The following is a 9,783-nucleotide window of genomic DNA, read 5'->3' on the forward strand; positions in this document are numbered from 1 at the left end:
CGCTCGGACGCATGTTCAATTTTTGCGGGCCCGGCGGCCTACAAGCGGCCCGGAACCATCCAAACCATAGAGTTTTTTAATGTACATTGAAGGGAACTCTGGCGCTAGTGTTTATGGGAGCTGCAAAGCACGGCGCTTCAGCGAGCATGGGAATGATGGGAGTGCACACATCTGTCTAATCTTCGTACTTCTGGCCTGCTTTTGGCTCCGTGTGTGTTCGTGTGGCTTGGAGCTGTTTTCTCACAAAACAAAAATCAACAAATGTTCAGCAGTTGTGCTTCACCACCTTATTTTTTTTTTAGATTTACCTTTCCGAATCTGGTCACGAAGTTCAAAAGCGTCGAATGTTTCTTTCAGAACAAAATCGAAACACAGGAATAAACGAAGCCGCAAGTACGATTTGCCGCCCGCAAGTACAAAGACTAGGCAAATGAATGTGTACTACCCATCATTCCCACGTTCGCAGAACGATCACAGTGGCAGAGTCCTCTCTAGCAACGCCTCCTCTGGAGAGATGCCTAAGGAATGGCTCGCGCTCCCAGCGGAGTTGGCCTGCCTTCAGTTTTGACAAACGCCGCGCAGTGGTGCTCGCAACCAACACTATCATCACGGCGATGGGTGGTACAACACCGCGTCGGCTGCTGCTGACGTCCAAGTGCGCGCTGTGCTCTGCACGATTGTATGGCCGCATTTTTTAAGGTGGCTTAAATGTCTCTGGAGAAGCAAAGGCCCACTGTGAGCAGCAAACACTCAGTAGTGACGAAATAGTACATATAGCGACAGTCAACGCAACTTCCAAAAACGCACTGAAATATTCGAGCAGAACAGGGCGTACATGTCGGTATTTTCAGCGTCACTAACGAAAGCTTTCCTTTCGAAATGCCTGCACATGTTGCTTTGAGATTAACATTGGAGTGAACGTCTTTGTGCTTTTTTTTTTTCAGTTGTTACACCGGGCGAAATTTGGGTAGATTCAATAAACAGCTTCAAAACCGAAAGCAATGACTTTTATAAGAATGTTTAGAAATTTGGCTCATGAAGACAAACAGCAACATAAATTAACACGCACAGGTAATGAGTCAAGCTGTGCTACAACTTCAGCACTTTTCGAGAAAGAGGCCTGTTCTTCAAGATTCTCACAGCAGCATTTCTGTCAGTCGCACCGAGTGCATAATTACTGGGCATTGGCTTTATGAACTTCTTTGAAATGAGTTTGAAGAGCTGCTTCCTGTGGTCGACGTCTGCGTTCCCACAACTCAGAACTGGAAGTAGCACAAGTAGTTCCAACAGTGCACTTCACACAAACATTAAAGGGCTTTGTGATCCCTCTTCTGTGCTGCAAAACACAGTCTACAAACTCCCTAAGCCCTACTAAAAGCTTCAAGAGTTCTTGGCTTACATATAGCAGTCCCCCATGGTCCTGATGTGCGATAAGCCCAAGAAGGGGAGTTCTGGCTTTGGGCCCTTGCAGCAGTGCGACACAATTCTGACAAGAGATACTCTCGCTTGCAGCTCGGACAGTAAACCCTCCCACCATTGCCACGCTTGCAACATCGGGATTTGAACGGCATTGTCCTTCCGAAAGGCAGTGCTCCTTTAATGCGGCAACTGCCATGTCCGAGATCTTTTCAGCTGCACCGGGGATGGTATTAGGGCTTATTTGGAAAAGAGAAGTTGTCTCGATGCAAAGGACGTCGAGCTTTGAACGTTGCTTTCTTTCTTCGGAAGCAGCAAGGATGCCAGTTTTCAATATTTTCTCTAGACCGCACACAGCGCTCTTCACGTCCAACATGTCGTTGCTGCCGGAACTTCGCCGTAAAAACCCAAAAAGTGACTCGATTGGATCACTTGACAACTTGCGCGTGAGCACCAACCTAAAATGCTTCACGGAGAGCAAATGGCATATGCAGTGCACGTTTGATTTAGTTGCGACGACAATGGCATGATACGTATCTTTACTGAAAAAGTTTCCTGCCAAGCTTGCATTCTTTAAGTCTTCGATGTAATCAAGGAAGACAGTTTTCAACCATTCAAGCCTCGGGTCTTCGACATCTGTGAACGGCCGAGCGTCTTCGTTGTTGCTGCAGTGAATATACTTTTGGAAGTTACTCACGTCCATGATGGTGAACCATTTTTGCATCGTTTTCATAAACTCAATGGTAGGCCCCACTGACGTGAACTCCAAGTCACAGGTGTGTCCGGCCTGGTCTTTAAGGTAGCTGACAGTTGTTGTCACTGCTGCCGAGAACAACTGCACAGCGGGCCTAACGCTCATTTTCTCGATATTTAAAGGGTAGACATGCTTGCGGGTTAAAAATCTCACCATTCTTATTGAAGAATGCTTCTGCATCCTATACAATTCTTTAACAAACTTCGTTGACACCTGCTTATTTCTACAGAAGTCCTTTGCCAAGAACTGAGATCCGACATTTTTTATGATAAGGCTCTGGTAAAAGGAGAGGTGTATTTTTTTAGAAGAATCGGCGGGATGTGGAGCTCTTATAGCTGCTTCGTCATTGCACATGATGTCCATGGCTGCTACGTTAATCTTGTGATAGTCTGTCACAAGGCGGACAACGTCGAAACCGGCGTCTGCTGTCTTTTTTAGCACGTGTCTTATGACCAGTGCAGCCCTTTGTAAAAGAACACCCAACCGGTATCTTGAACCTGGAGCATAGGCCACACAGAAGGAAGCACAAAAGCAAGTTGGCCGGATACTCTCCTAATTTGGGAGTTAGTTGTTCCAATCCAGGACCCATGTCCACGTCACCAACAAAAGCATGCCACTGCTTGTGGTACAGCAGTTTTTGCTATATCCTCATCTCATTGACAATGAGGCCGCAAATTTTTGACTGGGGCGTGTCTAAATGCTTCAGTTCTGTTTTGAGGCGCAGGCGAACAAACTCACTGAAACCGACTTCTCCGGAGCTGCTGCCAATATATTTTTGAAGAGTAGTGCGATATGGCAAAGTTAGCAATTTCTCAGGCCTAATGTATTTATATGCTTTGGTAGATAAATGTCGAATGACAATGCAGTGTCTAATCCTTGTTTCTGACCACGTTGGTCTCTTCTTTTTATAATTCTTCATTTCATCTAACAGTAACACAGCTTTTGTGCTTTCCTATTCGGCATCAGCCACAACTTCCAAAAATGCGCTTACAGAGCACTCTTCTTTAGGTTTTTTGAGCTCGTTCTTGTAGGCGTCCACAGTTCTTCGCAGCCTTTCATTTTTAGCTTTCAGAGCACGTTCTTTTTCGCGCCATCACTTGCGCTGAACAAAAAAATGAAATGAAGACGCACTTGGGGCTGTTCGAGTCTTCACAGAGCGCTTGTAGGACAGGATCAACTTCTTTCTGACACTCTTTCTAGCCCCAACCACAATAAGCACATCTTGCTTGTTTGCATCCTGGATGCATGTTAAATTCGACACCACTGCAAGCCCTGTCATGGCGAGCAAACCTACATCGTGATTGCCACTCACTAAACTGCTACTTTCTTGCACGGGTTCGCTGAGGTTTGTGTTCTCGCTTGTTGGTAACTCGTCAGCATTAGGACCACTTGCCTCCATCTCGCTTCCTCTTGTCGAAAAGGCTGCAAGGCTGGGGTACCACTATAGAGGCTAGAAGGTTTTCCTAGTGTCCGGAGCGGGCGTCTCTTACCCCGGCGCCGCTGAAAGCAGTTTGGATGAGTGGAACGGCAGCCGGGTGGTGGCGCTGGGTGTCGGTGGCGCGCTGTCAGCAGTGGCTCACGCAGCAGTCGAGGGCGCGTAAACATATACCTTTCTTCGGTGTGGTTAGCATGTGCATTGTTGGCGTGCTCCTTGTTTCTTCCCTGTGTGCTCATGACACGATGTGAGGCAGCGTTTTGAACCGTTGTGTGCACCATAATGCCATTTAAAAAGGCAAGAACGTGTTTTGTGCCGCTTTGTAAAGGTGGATACAAGTCGTCAACACAAAAGGTATCGTTGTTCCATGCTCCAACCGACCCTGCTCGCTTGAAGGAATGGGCAAGAAATATCAAGTGGGAGGACAAAGTTTTGGATAACACCTGTGTTGTCTGTTCGCGCCACTTCGATGAATGATTTATCCGGAAAAAGTTTACGCACGTAATCAATAGAGAAACTGTGCAACTTGACCGTGAACGTCCAGCGCTTACAGAGGACGTCGTCCCTACTATATTTCCTGATGCTCCTTCATATTTCACGAAGCAGGTGCCGAAGAAAAGGAAAGCTAGAGACTTCGGTAACACCGAAGCCACACCGGCGAAACGAAGTGCTTCAAACACCGACGTTGATCTAGTCGTTGAGATAGATGTCTGCCCGGAGGAAACGCCACAGCCACCCAAGCTGCTTGGGGACATCATTTTGCCGTCCACATTGTGCAGCAAGGTTGTCTTGCCAAGTGAGCCTACAGCCCTCTGTTTCGCCTGGCACACAAGCTCAGAACCCGGCGACTTGCGTGTTATGAAACGCGTTACGATTTCAGCGTGCACAGAAGCCATTGCGGCGCAGGAAAACTCATTTCTTCGCACCGTGTTCTGCCGCGGCATTAAGACAGATGAACTGCCCGTAAATAATGAGTGTGACGCTGCGGAGGCGCTGAAGAAGGCCGATGGACTGAAACTTTGCCCAGGATGTGGCATTGAGCCAGTAGCAAGTGGCCAGTGCGTGAAGTTTGGTGCAGCCCACTTCGCAAAGAACTGCCTGGTGACCATCCCCGACGGGAAACCCTGTTTGCGCTGTAAATACTCTCGGAAGCTGGTGCAGAATCGCATGTACAGGCTGAAGAAGAAACGCAGCACAAGCTTCAAACAGCGGTTGGCCAGAAAGTCGCTCGAGTTGTTTCGAACGAAAAGAAAGCTGACAAAGGCACGCAGAAGCCTGGAAGATCTTAGGATAATGAACCAGAATATCGCTAGTTCAACCTTGGATGAGAGGATCGAAGGTCTGCCTTCCAAACAACGCCTTGCTGTGAAAACATGCTTTGATGCTGCCTCCAGAAAGTCGACCAGGGGCATAGTGTACGACCAACTCTGGGTTTTGGAGTGTATACTCATGCGCATAAAGAGCCCCAAGCTTTATGAGCACGTGCGGAGGCATGAGATACTGGCTCTACCCAGCAAGTCCTGTTTAGACCGACACATGGCCGGTTTTAAGAGTTCGTTTGGCTTTAATGCCAGCGTTTTCGAAGGACTGAAGAAGACTGAAGGCATGGGTGCACACAGCTGCCATGGTGGTCTTGTGTTCGACGAAATAAAACTCTCAGAGAACATCAGTGTCAAGGTCTCTGGAGAACTGAGCGGCTTTGTGGACCTCGGCCCATTTACTGAAAGCAACGAGACTACAGTGAGTGACCACGGCCTTGCCATCATGTTTCAGCCTTTCCAGGGTGAGTTCTCTGTAGAGAATGTGATGATAGTATAATCTTTTTCACGTTTTGATACTTTATACTTTGGAACTAAATTGTGCTGCACAAGCACTTCTCTTTGCAAAGTTGTTGCACTTAACAAAGCCCTTTTATTTCCTTTTCCAGGGAACTGGACCCAGATCCTAGGGGTTTTCTCTTCCAAGGGAATCGTGAAGGCGAATATTCTTTCGAAAATTCTTCTGGAGGCCACAATTCTGGCTGAGAAGTCTGGCTTTTTCGTCGACTACTGGACCAGTGATGGGGCTCCTTGGAATCGCAGTTTATGGAAACTGTTTGGGATCAAAGGTAGGCCAATTTTTATCACGACACTTGTATTTAATCCCGTTGAGCCTGCTCAGTTGCCCTAAGTAACAAAATTTTCTTACCTCTGCAGCATCCATCAAAGAAATAAATTACTAAATTCCCCATCCAGTGGACGCAACAAGAAGCCTGCATTTCATCTCCGACTTTCCTCATTTAGTCAAATGTGTGCGAAATGCTTTCGTGTCAAAAGGTCTTCAAATTCCAACTGGTCATGCCCATGCCGATGTAATTAAGGAAGCCTGGAAAGAGGACCAGAATTCTCTAACACTGAAAGCTATGCCACGCATTACCAAGTCTCACACTCAGCCAAATTCTTTTGAGAAAATGCCGGTGAACTTAGCTTTTCAGTTGTTCAGTGAAGAAGTCCTTAAGGGGCTTTTTTTCTATAAAGAACACTTGAACAAAACATTCCGAGCAGTCCAACCTACAGAAGAGCTTGTAAAGCTCATAGAGAAGCTGATTTTTGTCATGACATCTAGAACACCATCGAAAGGCCTCCGACCGAATTCGCCGAGTGCGCAGTTTCTCGACAATTTCATTGAATTCCTGGCTGAGTGGGAACAACACGCTGCTGAGCATGATGGCGGGTTTTTGAGTCCAGGAACTGCCTGTGGGCTGCGTGTGACTTTGAAAAGCACGCTGTCACTTCTTTGCTACTTGAGTAGCTCTCTTGGTCTTAAATATCTCTTAACGGCAAATTTAAGCCAAGACAAAATGGAAAATGTGTTCGGCATTGTAAGGCAGTCTTTTGGATGCAATGACCACCCATCACCGGAGCAGTTCTTGATAATAATCAACAGTCTGTCATTCTACAGCCTAGCCCGGTCCCCTAAGAATGGGAACTCTCCCGAAGAAGTTGTCACAGCACTTTTGGGGCCATCTGACCTTGGTAGAGAAAAGTCAGCCCACATATCAGCAGTAATGGACGAGATTTTGGATGATGACAACTTGGAGCGTGCAGAATATGTGTTGCGAACACAAGGGCTGCTTGATCACAAAAGCTGCATTGAAAAGCACAGTGACAGCCGCCTTGTATTTTACATAGCAGGCTATGTTGTGAGAAAATCCCTCAAAAGGTCTTCATTTCTGCATGCGCTTCTTCTCTTTGTATTTTGCCTGTGCAAGCAGAGTGCAATGATAATGCTTCTTTTACGCGAGAATTTGATCATGCTGGGTTAATTTATACCCTTCCAAGCCGGTCGAGGAGCTCGTTAAGAATCTTGAAAACACCTTTACTGTGTTCTTCAGCAGAAATGAGCTTCATGCTGGAAGCATGATGGACTTTTTGCAGTTTTTGCATGGAGCTCAGCTGAAAGAAGTTGGGTGCAGCGAACACGGAAGGGATGTTACGAGGAACATAATTAAGTTCTATGCCCTGACCCGATTACACTTTTTTGCAAAAGCAAGGAACCTGGAGAGGAGCACTCAGAGGCAAAAACAAAAACTTCTGAAAATGAGGCGATGTCAATAAAAACGTCTGCAGTTCAGCAAAGTGACCTAGCCTTGTACACACACCGTCGTGCATACTTTTTTGGAGTGTAAAATGTTCTGTGCTCATGTGTATTTTTTGTTTTTCGCACGAAAATGTGACTGTTTGTTAAATTATGTATCTATTTCTTGCTTTGCTCCCAAAGATGGGAATGTGTGTTAGTTTTCAAATGTGTGATTTTTGAAGTTTCATTTTGTAACGCTGCAATAAATGCTCATTGACAATCTTGAATTCTGTTATGTTTGGGGTTGTTGTGTGGTAGTTTTTGTATTGGAAACTTCAGCTGTATTTCACAACTCGTTGCTTCCGCTATGTTCTTGATAGTAGTAATATTTTAATTACTACTAAGGGTGGCTGTAACCACGCGTACAGGGCCGATAAAGGAAAAACTGCCCCTTCCACTTGCTGCAGTGGCTTAGTGAATGGCTAAAGCGTTGTGCTGCTGAGCTCAAGGACGCGGGTTTAATTTCTGGCCGCGGAGGCTGCTTTTCTGAGGGAGTTGAAAGGAAGAACTCCCGTGTGTTCGAGATTTCGGCGCACGTTAAAGATCCCCGGGTGGTCAAAATTAATCGGGAGCGCTCCACGAAGGCGCAGTTTCGGCACGTTAATCCCCGCAATCAAACTACCCCTTCCGACGAGGTTTGCGCACCCAAGCCGTGGTCGCGTAATGTGCGCTTGTCAAGCTCACAAGATCGCGATCGTGAGTGTATGTAATTGCATGTCTGATTATTTTTCGTGTGTCTGCGGAGGACTTGTAGTGAGCGGCCAAAAAAATATGCTCGCACGCGAACAGCCGCACAAAAGCGCGCAGACGCCCACGAGAGCCGCGCGCCAGCGAGCCGTGGCGCCATCTACTGTGGATCATTGCAGACTATTTCGCTTCGGCACGCCCCTTCCCGACACTAGGAAAACTTTTCTAGCCTCTATAGTACCACCATTGTCGTCATGGCTGCCGGCATTGCTCGGAGAAGTCTCGCGCTTTTTTTTTCCGTATTCTTTGTGACAATCATGTGGCGCCCCTTTCCTGATATTTGTTGGCCGCTAGGTTAAGTGGCCCCACCAGGCTCGGTGGGCAACATTTGGCACGGCGGACTAAATAAACACCGCCGGGCACAGCCGCTCGAGGGTCAGTCACCGTCCACCAGCCGTAGCAGGTTGTCACTCTGCTGGAGGGTACCCTGGCCCTCCCAGGTTCACGAAGGCGCACCAAATCGTGACACTGGCGACGAAGAAAGAAGCCCGCGGAGCGACCAAAGCCACTGAGAACGCCGACACCGCCCCCAACGTCGGCCACCATTACGCCATACCACTCTATGGGAGGCTCGAGCCGTTCCAGGGTGATGGGTCCGCCTGGCCAATCTACGAGGAACAGGTCGGCGTGTTTTTTCGGGCGAACGACATCCCCGTGGAAAAACAGCGCGACATCTTCCTAGCCAGCTGCGGGACCCGCGTCTTAGGGCTTCTGCTCGACCTGCTCAAGCCGGCCACGCCACATGACAAGTCGCTAGGTGAGCTCTTCGCGACACTACGCTCGCACTTCAGCCCGGCCCCGTCGACATTAATGGAGCGCTTCCGCTTCAACAACCGGAGCCGCCGAGGCAGAGAGACACTCGGGCAGTTCGTCGCAGCACTGCGAGGGTTAGCGAGCGGATGCGCCTTCGGGGAGCAGCTCGACTCGCTGCTCCGGGACTGTTTCGCCTGCGGCATCAACGACCCCGCCATGCAGACGCGACTCCTGGAGCTTCCCGACTCCTCGCTGGACGACGCGGTAAAGGCAGCGCTGGCAATGGAAGCTGCGGCCGGCTCACCGTCGACGGAATCGGCGGTGAACAAGATGGCGACTCGGTGTGACAAGTGCAGTCGATGCGGTGGCGACCACCCCCCCTCAAAGTGCCAGTTCGCGGAAGCGGAGTGCTTCGCGTGTGGAAGGACTGGGCACATTGCTCGGGCGTGCCGAGGGGGGACGGCGGACGGACGGAAGCAGCCGTCGTCGAGTACCTGTTCCGCGCCAGTCCACGGCCAAGTGAGTTGACGCAAGGGGAGGCAGCGGGGGCGTGCAGCAGCAGCTTCGGGTGCCACGGCTAGGCTTCACGTCGTGGCCGAAGACCCGCAGATTTTCGACGTGCGGCACACGGACATGCGTCAGTCGTCTGTGCCACCGTATATGCTGACCGGCGAAGTCTGCTGGCGTCCCATCTCCATGGAGCTGGACACAGGGGCCAGTGTGTCAGTGATGGCCGGGAAGGCCTTCAAGCGCACCTTCCCGGACGTTCCAGTCGAGGCGTCGGGCGTCATGCTGCGCAGCTACTCCGGACAGCTCACCCAGGTCGATGGTCAAGCCCAGGTCAGCGTCCGCCTTGGCGATAGGGAGGCCACCCTGCCCCTGCACCTGACCAAGGGGCAGTCACTGACGCTGCTGGGCCGGAACTGGATCCAGGCATTGGGTGTGCGGCTGCCGGAGTACCAGGAAGCTGTATGCGCGGTAGAAGACATCCCGAGCCTCCTGACCAAGTTTAAGGCCCTGTTCCAGCCCGGGGTGGGCACATTCACCGGCACGGCGGCAA

Source organism: Rhipicephalus microplus, chromosome 1 (assembly GCF_043290135.1).
Source record: "Rhipicephalus microplus isolate Deutch F79 chromosome 1, USDA_Rmic, whole genome shotgun sequence".
Taxonomy (NCBI): Eukaryota; Metazoa; Arthropoda; class Arachnida; order Ixodida; family Ixodidae; genus Rhipicephalus; species Rhipicephalus microplus.